At 36.7% G+C, this 24563-nt stretch overlaps 1 non-coding gene across 1 annotated transcript; it reads left to right on the plus strand.

Moving 5' to 3' along the window:
* Positions 1 to 7812: 7812 nt before the first annotated feature.
* LOC132656698 (small nucleolar RNA SNORA17) lies at positions 7813 to 7949 on the plus strand. The gene has a single exon (XR_009594411.1). It is a non-coding gene; the product is annotated as a small nucleolar RNA SNORA17 (small nucleolar RNA).
* The last annotated feature ends 16614 nt before the right edge of the window (positions 7950 to 24563 follow it).

Here is a 24563-nt window from a genome sequence, read left to right on the forward strand (position 1 = left end):
GTTATAAGTGGACATCATGTGGGTTCCTTAAAATCTCTCCATATTGTTATTTTAGACAGTGACGTTATTGAACCTGAACCTCAGTAAGTAAGTTATACTGGCTAAGCAATGAATTTCAGGGCTCTGTCTGTGTCTGCATTCCCTGTGCTAGAATTAGAGAGGAAAGCCGTCACATCTGGCTTTAACTAGGTAATAGAAATCTAAGGTAAGTTCCTCATGGCTGTGTAGCAGCCACTTCACTGACTCAGCCAACTCCTGAGCATACCTGTGAGTAATTACTGACATGTAGAATGCCCAAGATTTTGTTATATATACCACATGCTGAGCTAAGAATTGGGAACAATTCTCAGATCACCCCCATATATGCCTCTTTAAAAATACATCATAAAAATGAAAAGTATTTTAACCTTAAAAAGTCACTTTTTGTTATGGATAGCATTGACAGAAATGCTTATATTGGGAGGTAGTATTGCATGCCTTATTAAATTCAAATAGCTACAAAAGATCTGCTAACAAACTTGCAGGAACAAAGTTTAATTAAATGCCAGGATCAAATCTTTGACTTCTTAATTACTTTTTAACCCATAGTAATTAGGCAATTTTATTATTCAGATTAAACAATCTTCTTTATAATGTACTACTCTTATGACCACCAATAATTATAATAATAATAATAATATAATGTTTACATTAAATAACTCTGGTACTGTTCATGAAAAATTTCAGTTATCTGGTGTCTATTTACAACATATCTAAACATCAACAAGAATGATTTCTTTTACCTTTATAATTCTTTATAACATTCTGATATTTCCAGGTAGAAATATTTGTGAGCACTAATTGCACAGTAAACAGTGATATTCTTTGAAAGCACTTCTGAAGAACTGCAGCTTATATCATTCTGAAGGACTCATTTACTTTCCCTTTTTACTGAGCAATAGAGAAGTAAGTCCACAGACAGCTACACCATAATCACGACTTAAGCACTTCATCTTCTGACGCTATATTATTTGAAGTACTACATTTTTCAATTTCTTTCAAGATAAACTGATAAAATTTCTATATTGGTATTAAATTCAGCAGTTCCACTCAGTCGAATAATTTTATCTTCACTCTGCAGTTCCTTGGATACCTCAGGGTATTTTCTGGTTTTATCTTTGTTGCCAGAAGTATTTATGCATTAAACTAGGACCACAGATACTTTAACCAACTTGATCTTTATTATACCGGTGCACAGGTTACTACTTAGACAGAGATTAACAAGCTAGTGAAAGTGCTCTCTGGGGATAGTGAGTCTCCTGTGCTGAGAGGGTCAAATGCATTATCTATTTCAAATCCTAGAGGCTAGGAAACAGCTTCAACATGTTTCACATCCCTCTGAAACGGCTCCTATAATGTATTCCACCGGAGACGCTCTGCTTTCCATTATTATTCTATGCGATGACTAAAATTATATAGTTAAGCCTTCAGCAGATTTCAATCATTTTCAGTATCAATTCTCAGTTATTAAAATGCCCTTGAATAACATTGTAATTTTGTTCATGCAGTTTCCACTGCCGCACCCCCCCCCCTTTTTGACAAGGCAGAGGGAGAGTCTAAGGAAGTTTTTTTCTACATGTTGAATGCAAATTAAAATATCTGAGTTTTATGATGAAAGAAATAAAAAAATTTAAATTACCTAGAATTACAGATACCATTTATCAGAATAAGCTCTTTGTAAAATTTCATCAGGGGGAGAATAAGTTTATTTGTCCTAATTTTTGTATATATGCAACTGAAAGAAAACTTTTTTGCTACTTAAATAAATATGATAACTAATTATTAAAATGTGACTAATATTTTGCTGAACAATTCAGAGTATATATTGCTCATTCTTTTTCTTCTTTCCAAGTTTTTTATTATCTTCCACACAACAAGATAAAGAATTACAAGTCCACTATTAATTATAATTCCTTTGATCTTTTTTAACATTCTACTTATTTTTTAACTAATTAATTTTTTTATTAATTATAGTTTATTGACTTTGAATCCCAGCTGTAGCCCCGTCCCTTTCCTCCTCCCAACTCCTCCCTTTTTTCCTTATCTCCTTCCATGCCCCTCTCCAAGTCCTCTGTTAGGGGAGGTCCTCCTCCCCTTCCTTCTGACCCAAGTCTATCAGGTCTCATCAATACTGGCTGCATTGTTTTCTTCTGTGGCCTGGTAAGGAGGGGAGGTCAAAGAGCCAGCCACTGAGTTCATGTCAGAGACAGTCTCTGTTCCCCTTACTAGGGTACACACTTGGAGACAGAGCTGCCATGGGCTACATCTGTGCAAGGGTTCTAGGTTATCCCCATGCATGGTCTTGGTTGGAGTATCAGTCTGAGAAAAGATCTCTGTGCCAGATTTTTTGCTCTTTCAAAGGACCTGAGTTCAGTTTCCAACACCCATACCAAATGACCCCAACAGCCTGTACTTTTTTTCCAATTTGGGGGTGTCCAATTACTTTCTGTCCTGCAGAGGAATTTCCACTATGTGGATAAACCCCTCAATTCCAAATAATGGAAAACAACACAAATATTATTTTAAAAAAATTGGGCATGCTGTCTATTAAATTTTTAAATGCTTAAACTGTCTCATTATTATATTATCTGGCAAAGTCGGTATCTTTTTTTTTTTAGCCTGAGTGTATGTATTATCCTTATCATAATCTAAAATTATAGTATAATAATTAAGCAAGAGAATAATTTCAGAATTGTAATATTAAATGGTGATATTAAAGTGGAACTACTCTTTGATATCAAACTCAACTACATAAAAGTAAAATATTTGGTTATAGTAATTATTTACATATTAGCTTGTATTTTATTATATATTTTTCATTGATGATATTTATTATTTATTATATAGCTTAACTAAATAAAAATACAATTAAACAAAAATTATTATTTAGTAAAAACATAAAGCACATAATTTGATGCTCAGTCATTTTTAGAAGTATTGTTTTATGAGATAAGGGTTATAGATTAGCAACTTGATGTAGATTGAAATTTTGGTGAGAATACGCTTTAAATTTTCTTAAAATACAAGCAGCAGACCACATAAATGTAGATGTGATAATTGGCTTCACTTGTTGTTATTATATCTCATATATATATATCATATATATATGATCATTACACTGTACTGTATACTTTAAATATATGCAATTAAAAGTATGGGCACAAACTAAGGACAAGAAATTCAGACCTTCTTAAGTAAGATAAGTAAGCTTTAAAATAAAAGCGAGAGAAAGTTGGAAATTGTGAGTTACTGCAGAAAGTGCAAACCGCTCTGTCACAATATGTTGCCTGAGAGCTGAGAAGAAATTGACTGGACTCCCTGCTACCTGAGAGATTCTCTAGATTGATCTGAATGCCATAGTTTCCTTCATAATATCTCAAACACTCAGCAAGGCTCATACACATAAATGGAATCAGAAAGAATATTTCAATATAAATATACCAAAAATGCATTGAATACCCTGAAATTACTTTAAAAATCAAGACAGCCATTGATGTCAAGGATACATCTTTGTCATAGATGATAGGACAAAACTTTATGCATTTTCTTTCCTCTTTTCTCTTATTGAATATATTTCCTCTCCTTTGAGATCTTCTTATGTGAATGCCTTTATTAGTGAAACATTTACAGCATTATAACCTAAGTATATCTTTGCATTAAAATGTAGCATAAGTCTTAACCTCTGATTTAATATTTTTATCATTTCCTAGATTAACTGTAATTCTGGAGCTTTCACATCAGCAGAACTAAATTTAACAAACATATCCTAATAAAAATTGACATGTACTCAAGTATTCCAACAAATCACTGAACTTGAACCCTGTTGTTATTATATCTGTTGTGTAGTTATTTATTTTTTTTCTAAACTGGAACATTTCTTCCAGAAGTGAAGGGAAAAAAGCACCGGAAATACACAAAAAAGTTAGCAGACTCAAAGTAACCCCCTACCCCTCTCCCTGGAAAATAGAAGCAGTCAACACTTGCTGGCAAGAAAATGAGACCCTTGTTGGAAGTGCCTGAAAAATCTAGGAAGCATATTGTAACAATCAGGATTCTTTGTTGAAACAAAACTAATAGAATGAAGGCATAGTAAAAGAGGATTCGATAGATTGCATATACAGTATGGTCCAGGTAGTCCATCAATGTCTGCGTTTACTTTGTCGACGCTGAGAATCATGTAGCCACTTACTTGGTCCATGAGGCTGAAAACCTCATTTATGCTCAGAAGCCCAAAAGAGTCCTGGAGATCTACTGATCTGCTCAGTGTTTTGTCAGTTTGGGAGAGATTAGGTCAAGTTGATAACTACAACTGCCCAGTTCATTAGAGATGCAGATTTATCCCCCAGTCCTTCTATTGAAAACAGATTATTTTCTTATATAACATATCCTGATGATGGTAGGCTATAACATATCCCTTCTACTCTTCCGGTTCTTCTCCACTTTTCCTCTTACCTGGTTCTACCCACTGTCTGTCTCTAGAAAAGAACAGACTTCTATGTGATAATGACAAAACATATAAAAACAAAATATAAAAAGATAACATAAAAATCATCACATGGAAGTTTCTATTGTTATATTATAATTTTTCCTGAAAAAATGTTTGATGATAATATAAGGGAGTCAAGTTAAATGAGATTATAAACCTTTCCTGAAATATTTCTATAATTGAAAGATAATTAAACTATTTGCTTCTGAATAACTGAATAAGAGCAATGAGCATTTACCTACATTTTATATTACATCATATATTCATTCATCATTAATGTTTAAAATAATTTAAACAGAAAAGTGAAAAAAATGGATGGGGAAATTAAGATCACCAACCTAAATTCAAAATGAAAAATGGAATATACCTTCTAGTCAGGAAAATTTTTGCACCTCTTTTTCTCAGCCATGATCATTCAGGCCTTTACAGCCATTGAAGCAGGACAGTCTCCCCAAGCATGGTTGGCTACCAGAAAAAGCTAAAATGTTATGCTCAGGATGCGAGGCTAAGCACTGCACTCAGAGTCAGCCGCTTTCGACCCAGAGAAGAGCATGCCTGATTGCATGTGGGTTGATGCCCCAGGTCCCGCCTCTGAGAAAAAGGTATCAGACGGGTCTGATGCTCTTTGGGTGGATGACACCTAAATGAACATCAGTACAAAGTCCCAATTTATTTCTAATGTCAGAGATCAGACCTCTACTCTTGCCTGATGCGTCTAAAACAAAAAGGGGGAACTGTAGAGAGCTGCGGAATGCTATGCCTTAAAGATGGAGCTGGTTTCCGCCTTCCACCTTCCCGATGGTGAGTGCTCTCTGTCACGAACAATTCCACATTTGGCTAAGGCCGAGGATCTGGCTTGCTTCCATGTATGTGGACCTATCTGCATTGCCCACGTGGCACGCCTGGGTTGGCTACCCAGAGGCTATTTAAGCTGTGGGCTGGCTTTCCCCAGGGTCAGATGATTGTTCAAGGTTCCTGAATGAACTGCATTGAGAAAAAAAAAAAAAAAAAATTCAGTATTTTTTTTTTCTTTTTAAGTTTACTATAAAAGTCTGGACACTGGAATGGGAGGACCCCAGTTAATCTTTTAGAACCAATAGGAGAGAGCTCAGGGATATTACAGGTTTTCCTTAATTCCTCAAGTAACTCTATTCACATGTAGACATACTCCTTAAACACAGAGACACACAAACACACACACCAGCACACATGCACACACACATATTCACATACACATATTTACACATGCATTCACACATGCATGTGTGCACAGAAACAATTAAACACATATATACACATGAATGTATGCACATTCACATATGCACACACATACAAATGTTCATGAAAACATGAGTATTCATATGCGTGTGCACACAGACAAATGCACACATGTGTGAACATTCATACACATATGAGCATACACATGCACACATGTGGACACACACATACATACCAGCACACAGACACACATACATGTGTAGACACATGCACATACACTCACAGAAGCACACATGCACACACATATATGCACATATGCACATACATATCTACATATGCACACGTATGCACACATATACACTTTTAAACATAAAACAAATAATTACAGCTTGACTCTTCTAGCACTGTACTGTAGTGTGTGATAACTTGGGTTTGCTTGGGTGCTTCGTCCTCATCTCTTACACACTTTTTATGCCCTGCTCTTTATTCAAGAAATTCCATAAGTGTAGAACAGAAATAGATTAGGTAAATTGATTAACCTAATGAGAAGATGAGAAGACAGAAACAAAATATAAAATATATATAACTGGTGCTTATGAGGAATATTTATGCTTAGCCATGTTAATGTTAGAGTAACTTTTAACATTTTTATTTTTTTTTATTGAGAGCCATAAACTGTTATAATGGATAAAAAAAAAGGCAAGCATCCATCTTTAATGTGAAATTTCACATTATATATTAAAAACCTGGCTAAAAGTAATAAGACAACAAAATATATGCTACATTTATTCTGAACAATTAATCCCTATGTACTGAATAGATAAGATTTTCTCATGAAAACCATCAAAATTTTATTAAAATCTAGAAAGACAAGTTAGTATACAAATTGTATCCAATGTCGAATCTCTTTTTATTACGTATTTACACTCCAATTTTATGGAAAGCAATTCTATTTTATTTGTTTAACTTTTGTTTTTTTAAATATCTATTTACGTATTATTTATGAGTATTTGTGCGAGCCTGAGGGGATTTACGCGTAGCATGTGTATGTAGGAGTCAGAAGCGAACACTGGGTCCACCAGAACTGTAGTTACAGGGAGTTGTGAGCTACATGTAATTTAAACACTGGAAACCAGGTCCTCTGAAAGATTTTTAAATAGAACATATTTACTAATTTTAAAATTTCTCCATAACAGAAAACCAACTATAAAATAGTATTTGAGAACGTTTTACTCCCTTCAGGTTTTCTTTTCTGCTTTTATTTGAGCAGCATATATAATTACATCATTTACACCTTCCTTTATCTCCTTCTATACTCTCCCATAACCTTCTGTGGCAGTTTGAATATATTTGAATGTTTGCTCCATAGTGAGTGTTACTATTAGGAGGTGTGGCCTTGTTGGAGGAAGAATGTCACTGTGAGGGCAACTTTGAGTTACATTCCCAAGCTAAGCCTAGTGTGGCACATAGTCTCCTTCTGCCTCATACAGATCCAGAAAGGGAACTTTCAGCTTCTTCTGCAGCAACATGTTTTCTGCCATGACAATAATGGACTAAACCTCTGAAACTGGAAACCAGCAACAATTAAATATTTTCCCACAGCCAGTCATTAGGCAGAGCTAGGGAAGTCTTGTAAAAGTTGAGTGAAATATAGGGGAATCCAGAGAGAACAGGAACTCCACAAGAAGTCCAATGGTGTCAACTAACCAGGATCGTGGAGGCTCACAGACACTGAACCACCAACCAAAGAGCATGCATGGACTGGATCTATGTCTCTTACACATATGTAGCTGAAGGGCTGCTTGGTCTTCATGAGGGTTCCCTAGCAAGCAGAACAAGGTTTTGTCTCTGACATGGACTCTGTTGCCTGCCTTTAGATCACTTTCCGCTAGCTGGGCTCCCTTGTCTGGCCTCAGTGGAAGAATGTGTGTTTACTCCTGCTTCAACCTGATGTGCTGTGGGAGTTAGCATAAGGGGGGAGCTCCCATTTTCTGAGGAGAAAGTCTAAACATGCTGTTTTTGCTTATCCAAAATTACATAGATAGTATAAATATCCTGCTATCTTGTCTACTGCCCCGATGGCATTGCAGGTGTGGCTGCTGTGTCACCTGTGCATCACTAGGTGGCAGAGTGGAGAGACGACAGGGACAGGACTAAGCTCAGTGTTCTGACCTGTGAACATCTCAGTGATTAATAGTGTAACACACACCGACAAATGTGCACCTGAGATGACCACAAGATGCCAGGGGTTCCAGACCTTGAGTTAGCCTAAGACGACCACCAGGCTAGTGCCACACAGGCTCTAACAGACTCCCAAGGTGGGTATCAAGCCAGAGACTAGAAAAACCTCACCTGACACCTCAGGCTCCAGGCTGGAGTGAACCTGAGACACACAACCCCTGCATGGACCCACTCAGGCAGCCAAGACGAGGAGGAGCCTGAGATGAGCACCTGTCTGGTACCGTGGGGTCTGGAAAGGGAGCTTGGCCATACACGACCACCAGTCCAGTGCAGCATAGGCCAGGGAGGGCATACCATGCCCAGGATGATCCCTGTCGTATGTCATAGTGCATAGGTGGGTCATGCTATTCTGAAGACCACTCCTGAGACAACCCCAGACATTCAGGGACCATGGACACCCATAATAGAAGGAGATAAGTTGTCTAAAAATGGAAAAGAACAAGAGACAGAAAAGTGTGAGCACATTGAAGAGAGGCAGAACTGGAGACTTAAGGGTAGTGAGGAACAGTCTGATATGAGTAACCAGTGATAGCACCTGAGACCATAGTGGGGTCCTGGCCTGTGTGGCCAATGGGGCTACATCTTGGCCCATGACTCTGCATCACCAGGCATCAACCAAAAGTCAGGAAGTTGTCCTGGGTCTGTGCTGCCACCTGAGGACTTGTTGATGTCTGAGGGCTGTACAGTACTGGCCCTATCCCTTACCCCAGAGCTGGTCCTGGGGGCTTGAGAAGAGTTAGTTGACTGCAGTACTCAGGAAGTGCAGATCCTACACATCACCCAGGGAATACAGTAATGCTGGTTACGGGAGTTACCAGTAAGCCAGCCCCTGGGAGCATAATGATGGGAGAGTTAGCCCAGCAGCTTATGTGAGATGCAGTGTCATAAGTGAGAGAGGGATGTCCTCCACCACCTTAGCCTCTTGTCACCTAAAGCGGGCAGGAGATATGGCCCTGGAGGTCATGAGAGCAAGAGAGCTGTTTCTGCCCCTCCCCCGCTGCTACACTCAGGAGAGCAGGGCATTGTGGGTGAGCTGCCCAAAAACATCAGAGAAGAGCTGGCTCTTTCCCTTGCTGCACGGGGTATTGGATGGGCCAGCAGGGGCAGGGCGGGGGTGTCACCCTTGTGGACTAAATGATGTAATGAAACTGACAGAATTTCTCCTATTTAAAAATGAGAAATTATTTGTAAATAGTAGTCTACAGCAAATATTCTATTATTTCACGTGCACTGAAAAAAGACAATGTGAAATTAAACTACATAAGCTATACCATTTGAAAAGCATGGAAATGTGAATAGGTAACAAATCTGATATAAGAAAAATATCAGGAGCATAAACTAGAAAGGAAAATTTGCTGACAAAGAGTAAATGATGTAAGCACGACGCGAGGTACGAATAAGGCTGTGAATTAGAAATCTCACTGTGCTTCATAAACTAATATTCTTCAGATATTCTATATAGCAGAACCACTCTCAAACACAAACTTCCACAACACTAAAAATTAGAAATTTGATTTGTATGAATATGTAGGTATATAATTAGGACAGCCATAAAGACCTTTAAAAGTTACACCTGTAAAGCGTTTTATACAACCAGATTTTAGACTCAATTTTAAAGTTGAAAAAAAAATCAGAGAATACGACATAGACTGAGAAATGCAAATTAAATAAAGAATTTAGACATTAAAAATGCCACTCATTTAAATATATAAATATTCTCTATGTATTTGTTTCCATAAATAATTTATAAAATAATTGATTTATGAAGGTGCCATAGAAATGTTATAGGACAATCAAATTTTCTCAGGAAATGATACTGAAAAGATGGAAATTCACAGGGAATAATTAAATAAGTCAAACTTAATTGTTACTATACGAAAACAATTCAAAGTAAATCATAAAATGAAAAGTGCTAAAATAGTCTTTCTTTATCTTGGAGGAAAGAACAAGGAAAACTTTAATGAACTACCTTTGGAAAAAAAACTTCTTAATTTTGTCACTGAAAATTTGACCTTAAAATCTATAAATAAATTTTACTTCATAAAATTAAAACATCGCACTTCTCAAATAATGTTGACTCGAGGACAAAAAAAGGGTCTACAGAGCAAAAGAAACAATTCATAAAATATGAATTATGAATCTTCAGGGAAACTTCAAATTTGATGTCACAGCAGATAAATTACCTTAGTATTAATGTATAAAGAACAGCAGGCACTTCATAAAACTAAAAGACAATGACCTTCAGTATGGTTCAGGAAACGCAAATTAAACCACAATGACTTTCTAATGTGTACACATTTTAATTGCTAAAACTGAAAAGACTTACCCTCATGATGGCTGCTAAAGATATAGAACAATTGAGATTCACATAAAGTACTAACTCCATCAAGAACTGCTTACACAACTTTGGAAAGCAGTTCAGCAAAACCTTTGATATTTGCACATAGCAAATCACATAACCAAAACATGTAACATGGTTATTTGTTTAACAGTATCAAAGTATCTATGTAAAAGAACATTTTTATGCAAAATTTCATCTAAATTGTATCCACAATTAAATGGAAAGCTTTTGTGCCCTTATAGGTACGAACAGACCGTCTTTCATCCAGTGATTCCTACTTGCCAGTAACGCAGGACAGAATGTGCCCACATTTGACCATTTGGTGAAGAGAAGCCAGACAAAGATCAATACTACAAAATGTTAGGTCGAGCACTTTAGCAAATTTCAATCTATTCTATAGAAAGAATACAAGCTCATGCGTGGAATGCAGACAATTGTACAAAAGCATGTATATTAGTAAGAATAAAGGTAGATCAAGAAATTTTATAATCAAACTTATAAATTCATTTAAGTCTGAGTATAAGTTTGATTATAATGTATAAGTTTGACTTATAATTTATAAGTTTAATTATAATTTTCTTCTCAGTGTATTCAATATATTACTATATATATTTGTGTATATATATGCAAATATACTCTAGATCTATATTTAATTATGTTCTAGTTTTTTAATTTAAAGTATATAGTTTGAAAATTAAAGATTTATTAAATAAGGAACAATGTTTAACTTTCTAAGATATTAGTGTATAGCAAGAAAATTTTGATTAGAATTGTTGGAAAATTTTCCACTGCATATTGTTTTAGAGTACTATAAAATAAAAGTCTAAAGAAATCCACTTTTCTCTGAAAATCTTCAAAGCTGAACAAGAAAGATAAGAAAACCAATTAAGCTCATTCTTTCATTAAAAAAAGAATTGTGGTATTTTTGTCTCTTCTGTGTCTTTCCTCTATTATCTGTCTATGCATCTATCTACGTATGTATCTATCTATCATCTATCTATCATCTATCTATCATCTATCTATCATCAGTCCATCCACCCACTCACCACCTATCTATTTATCAATCTGTATATATGTAGATATTTATATTATACATACTTACATATATTATATTTATGAAGCTTATATGATTAACATGTATATATATATATGTGTGTGTGTGTGTGTACACAATGTCCATATAGTCATAAATGGAAACACCAAGAAAGATTTCAAATACTTAAGTTGCAGTTCTAATTTATCTTTTCTGTAAATATTAGTTTTGAAATCTCTAGTATATATGTAATTAAATCTTTGAGACTTTATGATGTACTTAATCTAGGCTGAAATGTCACACATATACATAGCCTCTGGGTGACATTGGGACTTCCACATAACATACATATTTCACCAGCAATGTTGTAACTCCTGTAAGAGCTGTGAAGGTTGAGAACTCAGATAAGACTGTATGGATTCCCCTTTGAGCACAGCAACTATCTAGAGAGTCCTTTTTCAAAGAAGAGACACAAGACTAATATAATATTCATAGTATTTTTAGGCTGTGATTAAAATGAAACTTTCTAGCTGTTCTTATTATTCTCCATTCTTGCTGTCATTTTTTTTTTCAGGAGACACCTTTATTTACTGCTCTAGGGCATCATTTCAAAATTATATTCATTATTATAAAAATACTAAACACATTTATGTTTAATATAAAATATATTTAGAAATTGATATATGCCCTCAATTTCTTTTATAATAATGATTATTATTATTTATTACAATTTATTCATTTTGAATCCTGACTGCAGCCCTCTCCTTCATCTCCTCTGAGTCTCATTCTCCCTTTCACTTCCCTCCTATTACTCTACCCTAGACCACTAATAGAAGAGGTCCTCCTCTTTTACTCTCTGACCATAGCCTATCAGGTCTCATCAGGACTGTCAGATCCTCTTTCTCTGTGGCCTAGTAAGGCCACGTTGCCAGGGGGCAGTGGCCAAAGAGCAGGCAACTGAGCTCATGTCAGATACTGCCCCTGTTCCCTTTACTAGGGAACACCCAAGGAGACTGAGCTGCCCATGGGCAGGGGGTCTAGGTTTTCTCCATGCATGGTTGGTGGTTGATTCATCAGTCTCTGCAGGCCTCAATTTATTATATCCTCTGGTCCAAATGTCATGCAGAATTCTATAATTTTCAGGTTATTATGAGTATGCAATATTTTACTATATATGTACTATAGAGGTATGGGACAACACTGCCTATTCAAATACATTAAATTTTCTGTGATAAAAATAAAGATTTTACTAAACAAACAATTAAGGTTATCAATACCTCAAATTCAGCATAGTAACAGAGGATAACCATGTTAAATTTCTGGTTGAATTTTTAAATGGCCATCACATAAAGTTTGTATATTATTAACTAAAGACGCTAAGCAAGAAGAAGGACCCTGGGTAAGATGATCAGTCCTCACTCAGAAAGGCAAACAGGGTGGACATTGGAAGAGGGAGAAAACAGGAGAGGAGCCTAGCACAGAGGGCCTCTGAAAGGCTCTACCCAGCAAGTTATCAAAACAGATGCTGAGAATCATAGCCAAACTTTGAACAGAGTGCAGGGAATCTTATGAAAGAAGGGGGAGATAGATCTGGAAGGGACAGGAGCTTCACAAGGAGAACAACAGAACCAAAACGTCTGGGGAAAGGGGTCTTTTCTGAGACTGATACTCCAATCAAGGACTATGCCTGGAGATAAACTAGAACCCCTGCACAGATGTAGCCAATGGCAGCTCAGTCTCCAAGTGGGTTCTCTAGTAAGGGGAACAGGGACTGTCTCTGACATGAACTTAGTAGCTGACTCTTTGATCACCTCCCCTGAGGTGGGAGCAGCCCTACCAGGCCACAGAGGAAGACATTGCAGCCATTCTTGATGAGACCTGATAGGCTAGGGTCAGAGGGAAGTGGAGGAGGACCTACCCTATCAGTACACTTGGGGAGGGGCATGGGAGGAGATGAGGGACAGAGGGTGAGGTTGGGAGGGGACGAAGGAGAGGGACCACTGGGATACAAAGTAAAGAAACAGTAATTAATAAAAAAATAAATTAATTAAAAAATAAAAAAAAGAATAAAGATAGAAAAAAAAGGAATAACTTTCTTTCAGCTTATTATCTGAAATCCAAACTCATATCTAATACCTCATGTTCCATGGACTCTTCCCTGCAAAATCTTTTTCCAGGACTCACAACCAACTCATTATATAATGGTAGGTACAAAGTAGATGGAAGCATAGACCTCGGAACTCCAATATGATAGATTTGAAGGGAAAAAAAAAATGGTATTTAAGAAAATCATTCCAGGTGAAAGTGACTTCTTTTCTTTCTTTCTTTCTTTCTTTCTTTCTTTCTTTCTTTCTTTCTTTCTTTCTTTCTTCCTTCCTTCCTTCCTTCCTTCCTTTCTTTCTTTCTTTCTTTCTTTCTTTTTCAAGTTTGATGCTATGGTTTATTTAGTGTTCACAGTACATTGTTTCCAAAGACAATTGAAATATAAGTTGGCAAGCAGATTCAAGAGAAAATATCATCTTGAGGCTTTTTAAATTGTCTTCTTGGTACTGATTTCAGAGACACACCATAGATAAAGTTATATATATTTATATAAAATGCTAGCTTAATTGTATAGTTGGCTTATAACACAAGTAATGAGACATTAAAGAAGTTTTCAAAGAAAATCTATGATGATTTCTGAAATAAGCATGGACTTGTCAGGTAGATATGAGTGTTAATCAAGGCTTATCGTATTTTCTACTGTGTGAATATGATTGCTTTTTTTATGACTCTAACCTTCAGATAATCAAACAAGAAGAGATAAATTTAAAATATCTGTATGCAATTTTTGCATAATACAATTCAAGTAAGTAAATATTACTTTAAACAATTAAGTTTAGATCTTGAAACATGAAAAACTCTCAATAAATGATAAAATATCAATAAATAATATTCATTTAACCTATAAGTAGTACATATGAGAATCATTTTCTTACACCAACTGGAAACATACATTAGATGTCATAATTTATCACTGTGCCCTTATATCCCTGGTTGATTACTATTCTAAAACCACTTTTAATTATAAAACACTTTCTACTATTATTTTAGGTAAATTGAACTGCTTAACTTCATTTTTTTTTCAATTTTCCTTGTTTTTTTTTTTTTTTTTTTTTTTTATAACATGTAAAATCATTCTCTTTAGCCTGGCATAAAAGATTCTTTTCTAAATCTTAATTTTCATTTACTAACACTTTTTTTTATTGCAGTTTTCAGGGCCCTTGGTTTCCTGAAATGCAACAGTATTACAGCATATATTTAATACTGAAATAGCCCTGGTTACATTTCATCAGCTCTTGGACGTGACAACCATTCATATCTTTGTAATGACATTGTGTTTCCAACTTCTAGATCATGATTCATAAAAAGAAGACAATTTCATGAACCCTTTCAACTTCTACTCATGTAAACAAAAGAAAATATGTTTTAGAAATATTCACTCTCAAAATGTGGATATAGTTGTTTTCATTTTATCTATAACACATACTTTCAGAACTGTGCTGAGGCAGGAAATATCTATGTACTTTGCTCTTAGAGACAGGAAGACAATAATAGTGTTCATCCAAATACTAATGCACCAGAACTTAGGGATATTGAAAGGCACTATAAGTCTACATGAGTTTTGCTTTCCTCTTCATTAAGTACCCTATCCATAGCATCAGTCATTTTTTCTTTAAAATTAATGTTGCAGGATTTACTGTTTAACAAAATATGAAGAGATCATAGTGAATCTTCATTGATGTAAATTATATATAACATTATATAAGTGAACTCAATAAAATGGTGATAATTTAAAATGCTATCCTTTCCTACCAAAATGTAGGTTATAAGACTAAGCTTTAGTTATTTTAATATATTGTGAACATTTTGTATAAACAAAGTCTATTATCTGATTTTATACTTATTATTGAGACAGTATCTATATTGTAAAAAAAAATTGTGGAGAAACTTTTTAGATTCCCTACTTTAAAATAGGAACATTTTTCATAATTTCATGTCCATTTCAAAATTATATGACCACCCTTATACAATAGATAGATTTTTACATTTTTGACAATTGACCCCATGTAAAAGTGTATTGAGTATCAAATAGCCAATTACTTAAGGCTCTTCTACAATGTATTTTTTTGTGTGTAAGATATTATGTGACAATTTAGAATAACAATTTAGCAAAAAATGAGTATGGTAATAAAGATATACTCAATAATTTAATAATTTAAACAAAGCTATATATTAATAAAGATGTAAGTGAAATATATCATAGTATTAAGTTATTGCTACAAGCTTGTGGATTGTTTACTATAGCCTCAAGATAGGTTATTTCATCTATTTTTTCCTACAAGATTTACTTATTACAGAAAGTATATATGCATATAATGTGTGTCCTCATTATAGAAATTTTCTCTCTTTGAAATAGACCATACAGTTTTAATATTGGCAAAGTAAACCCCTTTTCTTAGTATGATTTCATACTTAGCAAATTTTTCTTGTTTGTTAAAGTGTATATCAATCAAAATTTATGTTTTCAAAACTTATCAAAGGTTGGTGTCACATAGAAGATTGTACAAACTCTCTATTTTAACACTGTTTAGCCTGAATAAAAAATATAACTTTATAAAATTTTGCTAAAATATGGCTGACTCTATTTCTATTGAAGTTACATGAAACACAGGCTTGAAGGATTAAATATTTAAGGTAAATGAGATTATTTTGCTTTTAACAATTTTCATTAAGTAAAAGAAGAATTATACTCACAATTTATTTCATGTCTCTTAAATTATACCACTGCCAAAGACATGATGTTAATATATGAATTCAAATGTGTGATTCTGACACAAACAGTAATCCATTCAGAATCATTTTAATCAAATTTTTTTATTAGCCCATGACAGTTAAGAATTTCTGAAAACATAAGAATTATAGTAATAGTATTTAATAAAATTTCCTTCACTTTAGTAATTTTATTTATTTTGGAGACTTTCTGTATGCATTATTCAAATGAAGACTTTTTTATTTTATTATTATTTTTTTATCAGTTACATTTTATTAACTCTGTATCCCAGCCGTGTCCCGATCCCTCATTCCCTCCCAGTCCCTCCCTCCCTCCCTCCCTCCCTCATCTCCACCGTGCCCCTTTCCAAGTCCACTGATAGGGGGGACCTCCTCCCCATTCATCTGATCCTGTTTTATCAGGTATCTTCAGGACTGGCTGACATTTTAAAGTTATTGTGAAGTTAGTACCCTTGGTGCTCAGAAAATAAAGATGGTTAGCACAGTGCAAAATTAAATAAAAAAAAAACTATTTAAAATTTTATAATATTCTTTTAAAGAAATCTAATTTCTTAAAACTGCTAAATATAGTATTTGAGTTGAATGTGGATTGAATCTAGAAAGGTAGAAGGAAAAAAAAACTAGCAACTATAAGAAGCAACTAAATCTCTTGTCTATAATGTTATGAACAGATTTTATTTTTTTTTCACCTTGCTTTCAAGTAAGGCTTAACATGGTGCAGTGGGAAGCTGGCCAGCAACAGAAAGGCAGCAAAGGTGGCAAGAAGTACAAAAGGAGAAAAAGTAATTCACTAAAACAAATTTACTGCAAAACTTTGGCTAGCAGCCAACTAGGAGAAGCCAAGGCAGAGAAACACATTTTAACAGCATAACTTTAGAATTTGAAAATGGAGGTATGGAAAGGCAATACACTTTTCCAAAAGGTTATCAAAAGCCTGTTTTAGAATAAAATGTAGGCAGTGTTCAAATGGAAAACCAAATATGGTGTTTGAAAATATTTTAGGATTCTATTGAAAACCTCAAACATATTTTCCATGAATGTTATAAAATAAATGAAAATTTAATCATCTTCCCAAAGTAAGATGTAGTTTATCATTTGGTGTGCACGGTTTATGACTGGATGGTACAGTGTTTCCTGTGTATTGAGGTCTTTTCAGAGTAAGTTCACCCCACTGCCATCTTGAGGAATAAGGACAATCTTTCCTACGGACAGAAGCAACAAGATGGTGTTTCTGTTAATGGGAGGAACATTTCTGTGAAAGCTATCTTTGGGAGCATAAATGAAGGATTCTCTACATATGCAGACAACAAACAAGTAATATAATAAAAGACAAGCTACTTTTTTATTAACATGTTCTCTTGTAACTTAAAATTTCATGTGCAAGTCGGCAACACTTTTTCTTGAGAAGCCCACACACACTTTAGTGCAGAGGTTTAATATTGTTCCTTTCTTTTAGTTCTCCTTCTTCGTCTCATAAAGGACATTGTGAAGTCTAAAGTTAAACTTGTTTTTAGTGGTCTTAAGCATCATTTAAAAATAATAACAGTGGCTTTCAGAGGCCCTCTGTGGTAGGTTCCTAGGTTGTTTCCTGTTTTCTTCTTCTTCTGATGTCCATCCTCTTTGCCTTTCTGGATGGGGATTGGACATTTTAGTTAGGGTCCTCTCTCTTGCTTAGTTTCTTTAGATGCACAGGTTTTAGTGGGTCTTCAGACTATCAAAGCAGATGCTGAGCCGGATGGGCAACTGTTTTGCAGGTGAACGGAATTCTAGGTAAGAACTGGGAAATAGTAAGAGCTGGAGAGGACAGGGTCTCCACAAGGAGAGCAACAGAACAAGAAAATTTGAACACAGGGAACTTCCCAGAGACTCATACTCCAACCAAGGACTATTCATGGAGATAACCCAGAACCCCTGCACAGATGTAGCCCAGGGCAGTTCAGAGTCCAATTGGGTTACATAGTAATGGGAAGAGGGACTGCCTCTGACATAATCTGATTGGCCTGCTCTTTGATCACCTCCCTCTGGCGGGGAGCAGCCTTACCAGGCCATAGTAGAGGACAATACAGCCACTTTTGATGTGAACTGACAGACTAAGATCAGAAAGGAGAGGAGAACCTCACCTATTAGTGGACTTGGGGAGTGGCATGCAAGCAGAGGGAGGAGGGAGGGTGGGATTGGGAGGGGAGGAGGGAGGGGCTTATGGGGGGATGCAGAATGAATAAAGTGTAATTGATGAAAAATTTTAAAAAAAGGGAAAAAATAATTTAAGAACCTTAAATGACTTTCAAAATTGGAGGAAAACATGGAGTTAGTCAATTGGCATGGAGCACGTCTCGCCCCTGGGGGCAATGGTCTCCTGAACCTACTCAGACCTCGGACACTACCACTGCTAGTTCTAGAACTGACGCAGGATGTTCCAACGAGGGGTTAAGGCTTCTCATAATAGTTCCTATAAGCCCACACCTGTTTGTCTATATCCCTCATTTTTATTCATTATTAGCCAGATAGAGCCAAGTAATTGTGGTAATTATACTTGCTTTTTTGCCCAATGCTGGAATGCTAGTAAATTTAGGTATGCCCTGGTTACTCGCATGCCTCACTGGGTACCTGTGCCCATTGATGCCCCTCACGCTATGACTCTCTTCAGACAGAAAAGGGATCTTGGAACTACAGCCACCATTGTTACTACCATCTCATTGGCGGCTGTTGGAGCTACCACAAGGGCATTAGCCATGAGTCATACTAGGCAGACTGCTCAGACCCTGAATAATCATTTGGCCAATGTAGCTCATGCCTTAGTTGTACATAAAGGAATTAATGCTCAACTAAAAGGAAGCTTGATGGTGGTCAATCAGAGGATTGACCTCGTGCAGGAGCAAATTGATACCCTATGGCAAATTGCTCAACCTGGCTGTCAATGAAAGTATGCTGGACTTTGTGTCACTAGCATACAACATGAGAATTTTTCCTGTGCTGCAAATCTGTCTAAACAATTGTCGAGCTATATTTTAGGTAATTGGACTGGAGAATTCGATACTACGATGGAGCAGCTGAGAGTGGCCATTGTCACAGTAAATTCTACCAGAGTGGACACAGGACTAGCCACAGGATTATCAACATGGATTGCTGCAGCCATGAATCATCTGAAGGAATGGGCCGGCATGGGAGCGTTAGCAGGCCTTCTGGTGTTGGTCTCCTTGGTTTGCCTGTGGTATATATGCAAGATTAGAGTCTCACAACAGTGTGATGCAGCCATGATCATTCAGGCCTTACAGCCATTGAAGCAGGACATTCTCCCCAAGCATGGTTAGATACCATAAAAAGCTAAAATGATACGCTCACGATGCGAGGCTAAGCACTGCACTCAGGGTCAGCCGCTTTGGACCCAGAGAAGAGCATGTCTGATTGCATGTGGGTTGATGTCCCAGGTCCCGCCTCTGAGAAAAAGGTATCAGACGGGTCTGATGCTCTTTGGGTGGATGACACCTAAATGAACATCGGTACAAAGTCCCAATTTATTTCTAATATCAGAGATCAGACCTCTACTCTTGCCTGATGCGTCTAAAACAAAAAGGGGGAACTGTAGAGAGCTGCGGAATGCTATGCCTTAAAGATGGAGCTGGTTTCAGCCTTCCACCTTCCCGATGGTGAGTACTCTCTTTCACGAACAATTCCACATTTGGCTAAGGCTGAGGATCTGGCTTGCTTCCATGTATGTGGACCTATCTGCATTGTCCACGTGGCACACCTGGGTTGGCTACCCAGAGGCTATTTAAGCTGTGGGCTAGCTTTCCCCAGGGTCCTAGGATTGTTCAAGGTTCCTGAATAAACTGCATTGAAAAAAAATAAATAAATAAAAGAAAATTTTTAAAGATTAAAAAAAAAAATAATAATAACAGTGAATGAATTCTCCACAACATGGATCTAAGACCATAGAAAGAATCAAATACTTCTAATGGTTGATCTCTGGAGTTAGAAAGCATTCATGTTGAATAACCTCAATTGTAATAGCATGTTCAGAGTAAGCAAACAACTTAAGGTACCCATCATGAGATAGAACCCATTACTGACAATGCTCAAGTGACCAAAGCCTTGAGAGCAGATAGGTCAGGGAGAGAGGGAAAACCAAATACTGTTCTGCTAAAAGAATAGACTTAAAATTAAAATGTGTTGAAGGGACTTACTTTTTCAGGAGTGACTTCTGAAATCCAGGATTTACAGCATAGAGTTGGCAGGAGAGGACCAACTGAATTTATACACCAGCCATTTTAAAATCAGAGGGACTGTAATTCTTTGTGTAAGGTTGAGGCCATTTTGGCTCCATCCACTATGTCATCTCTACTGTTGTCCTTGTTCAGTTCACGGTTCGGCAGTTATGTGGGTCAGACTTGGTTGATTTTAGAGAACAGCCTACAACGAGCTTCACTACACCAGTATAATCCCTAACACCAACCAAAACATTTTCTTAGTACATGCAGAGGCAAATTGTCCTTACTCTTTATCAAGAAAACTTCTGTTTACAATAGACAGACTTCTACAGAGAACATGTCGGGAGCCATGCAGGAGAAAAGCAAAACCCTTTAGAATGCAGCTCACTGGTTAACACAATCATGAGTTTGTTTCAGAAAGGCACAGTCCTGAAGACTACAAGGCCTGAGGATTTCATGCTGTTGTGGAGCATAGCTCTGATTGCCCTTATGGTCACACATCTTTCATAATATGTGAGTTGTATGAAAACTCTGAGGAGGTTTTCAGCCCCTCCCTGGGCAGTATCACCGGCACTCACAGTAACAGTGCTTGATCTCAGTCAGGCATTGCTTCTGGAGCAGATTAAAGATTCAGCCACCACCCTTGAGAAGAACGTACAGATGTAGATTGCAAGCAATGACCACTACCTATAGAAAGAATTTGGAAAAATAGAGTGTTTAGCAAGGTTAAGTAAAGATGTTTCTGCTAGTGACTCTGATGTAGAAAGTCAAATGAACAACATGAAGTTGAGAAAAATACACACTAAATAGAAAAGCCAGGGACTTTTTAAGGTTGGCAAGCAAAGACAATAGCCCAGAATAGCACTGGCTGACATGACACTCTCAAGTTGGACCCATGACTGAAATGACAATTTATACTAGTTTTTGTCCTCAGCTTTCTGAGCTGAGAAGTTACCTTGCTTGCTCACACTGTTGAGTTGGGTGATCTGAAACTGGGGTTTCCTCTCACATGGGAAACACAATCGCTGGTATTTTAGGGCCCAGAGTTCTGTCTGTTGGTCACTATGCAGTCCCTGCTGTCCTGCTGGTAAGAAACAGTATCTTCCTGGTGCTGTCATCTTGGATCCCTGCTCACACTAATGTATAAACAAGTTTCTTGGTTACAAATGTATATGGATTTTTGAGAATAACTTTTTTTCATATTTGTTCTTCACCTATAATACTAATAAAACATTTTATCATGTAAAGGTATTGGGAACATGTTTTTCTTATTTATACTCATGGTAATGGTTTACTTAAAGAAAAAAATAGAATGTAACAACCTTGAGGTTTTTGTAATGTTTAGAAGATTTTGCTGGTATATATATATACCAGCAAAAATAAAAGTGGGAAAAAAAAATAAAAGTATGGTTTGCAGGGTACTCTTTGGGGATTGTTTCATCCAGCAACTGTATACATGTATATATGTGTGTGTGTATAGTAGCTGGTAAGGCTGGAATCCATTTCCATCCACGTAATATGTAGATATGTATGATTGTGTATGTATTTGTGTGTGTGTAAAGAGAATCTGGAAAACAGTAGCTTGTTGGAACCTGCCTGTTGCAGCCTGTCTTACTTCATCAAGTGTAAGTGTGTATGTATGTGGTCTTTTTCTCTGCCCCCCGATTCTTTCAGTTTTAGACACTCTGTCACTACCAGTGGAAAGAACCCACTAGAGCTAAGAACCATATAGCCTACTTACTCTGTAACCCCCACTTACATAAATGGATGTAAGTTCACTCCAGGAAGCTATGAGCACTGGCCAGATGCTAGCAACATAATTCTGGCCCCTCAGTCATATACTATCAATGGAAGCCCTGGAAAGTTGTCCTCAGGAAAAAAAAAAAATTCTATTGGGCTACCAGCCAGCTGCTGGGTCTATGCCCTGACTCAGTTTCTGCAGTGAATACAGAAGCCTGTCTTCAATACTACAACTAATCAAACAGAAGAGTGGTGGAGCTTAGCCCTCACGGGCTACCTACATAGAAGGTTCACAAACACTGTGAAAGATGGAGCTGAAAGAATGTAACTGCCAGGGAATCAGGGAGTGTGCTCTGCAACTGTGTCTCCTACAAACATCAGGAGCTACAGCCTTATCATCCAGCTTTTTACTCAGCTCATGCTTACACCCCCAGTCATGCCACTACCCACTTGGGGCTAGAAGATGACACAGGCATCAGCCACTAAGGCCAATCCACCTGATGTAATTTCTCAGTTTAGGATTCCACTTTCCAGCTAACTCTAGCTATGTCAAATTGAAAAAAAAAAAAAAAAAAAAACAATAAACAACAATAAAGTAACTTAAAAGTTTACTTATTTTTCAATTCACATATCAAATGTAAGTTTTTTCTTTATTATTATTATTATCTTCTGTTTTTTCATTATTACACTTTATTCACTTTCTATCCAGCCTGTAGGCCCTCTCTCATCTCCTCCTGCTCCCACTCTTTCTCCCTCTTCTCCCCCTTTGTCCCTCCTCTAGTCCATTGATAGGGAAGTCCTCTTCCCCAACTATTTGACCATAGTCTATCAGGTCTATCTGGATCCTCTTTCTCTGTGGTCTAGTTATGCCACCTTGTCAGGGGGAGGTGACCAAAGAGCAAGCAACCAAATTCATGCCAGAGTCTGCCCCTCCTTCCCTTACTTGAAGACACCCATGGAGACTGAGCTACCCATGGGCTACATCTGAGCAGGTGTTCTAGGTGATATTCATGAATAGTCCTTGGGTGGAGGATCAGTCTCAGAAAACATCCCTTTGCTCAGATATTTTGGTTCTGTTGCTCTCCTTGTAGAGCTACTGTCCTCTCCAGGTCTTACTATCTCCTCCTTCTTTACTAAGATTCCCTGCACTCTGCCCAAAATTTGTTTATGAGTCTCAGTATCTGCTTTGATACACTGCTGGATAGAGTCATTCAGAGGCCCTCTGTGGTAGGCTCCTGTCCTGTTACTTGTCTTCTCCTTCTTCCAATGTCCTGTTTGCCTTTCTGAGTGAGGATTGATCACCATACCCAGGGTCCTCCTCCTAGTTAACTTCTTTAGGTGTACAGATCTTTGCAGGTTTATCCTATATTATATGTCTAGTATCCACTTATAAGTGAGTACATACCGTGTGTGTCTTTCTCTTTCTTTGATACCTCAATCAGGATGATCTTTTCTGGTTCTCACCATTTGCCTGCAAATTTCATGATTTCCTTGTTTTTAATTGCTTAGTAGAATTCCATGGTAAATGTACCACAATTTCTGTATCCATTCCTCAGTTGAGGAACATCTGGGTTGTTTACAGGTTAGTATGTTTAATCTATGCTATATGTCTAGTATAAGTGGCTATTAGACTAATGTAAGTTTTTTAAAGCTAAATTCAATTAATATATATATGTTCTTTAAAATAAAAGTCTGATATTTTATTTCTGTTTTGATTTGAATTGAGATTTTGAAAGATCTACCTACCCTAAAATCTTATAGGTTCTTTTTTAAAATTATTTTTATTAATTAGAGTTTATTCACTTTATATCCCTCCTGTACTTCCCGTCCTCCTCCCTTCCCAATCCCACCCTTACTCTTCCCCACCTGTGTCCCTCTCCCAGTCCACTAAAAAAGGAGGTCCTCCCCGCCTTCCCTCTGACCCTAGTCTATCAGGTCTCATCAGGAGTGGCTGCATTGTCTTCCTCTGTGGCCTGGTAAGACTGCTCTCTCCTCAGGGGAAGGTGATCAAAGGGCAGGCCAATCAGATTGGGGTAATATAAGTAAATACGGGGTTTAAAATATTGTCAAATTAAAATGTTTTTGACATAACCAAATGCTAATATAAAATCAAATGGGTGATGAATTCACAATGTTTCTGGAAATGCTTGCCTTTGTTCCACAATGAGATTTCATTACAGCCTTGCTCCTACATGCAAATAAGGAACACACTGTGATTGATGTGTGGCCACACTGGACAATGTCACTGAATCCTGGCTAAAACAACTCTACTTGGGTTTAAGACCACTACATTCTATGAACTTCAGTGTTTACACTGAACATATGGAACTGTCTGTTCTCATAAAGCATACCAATTATGGAAAAGAATGTTTTTAATTATTTCCCCAGATTCTTTTTTCTGTGTGTATCAAATTAGTATATGAA

This window comes from Meriones unguiculatus, chromosome 9, assembly GCF_030254825.1.
Source record: "Meriones unguiculatus strain TT.TT164.6M chromosome 9, Bangor_MerUng_6.1, whole genome shotgun sequence".
Taxonomy (NCBI): domain Eukaryota; kingdom Metazoa; phylum Chordata; class Mammalia; order Rodentia; family Muridae; genus Meriones; species Meriones unguiculatus.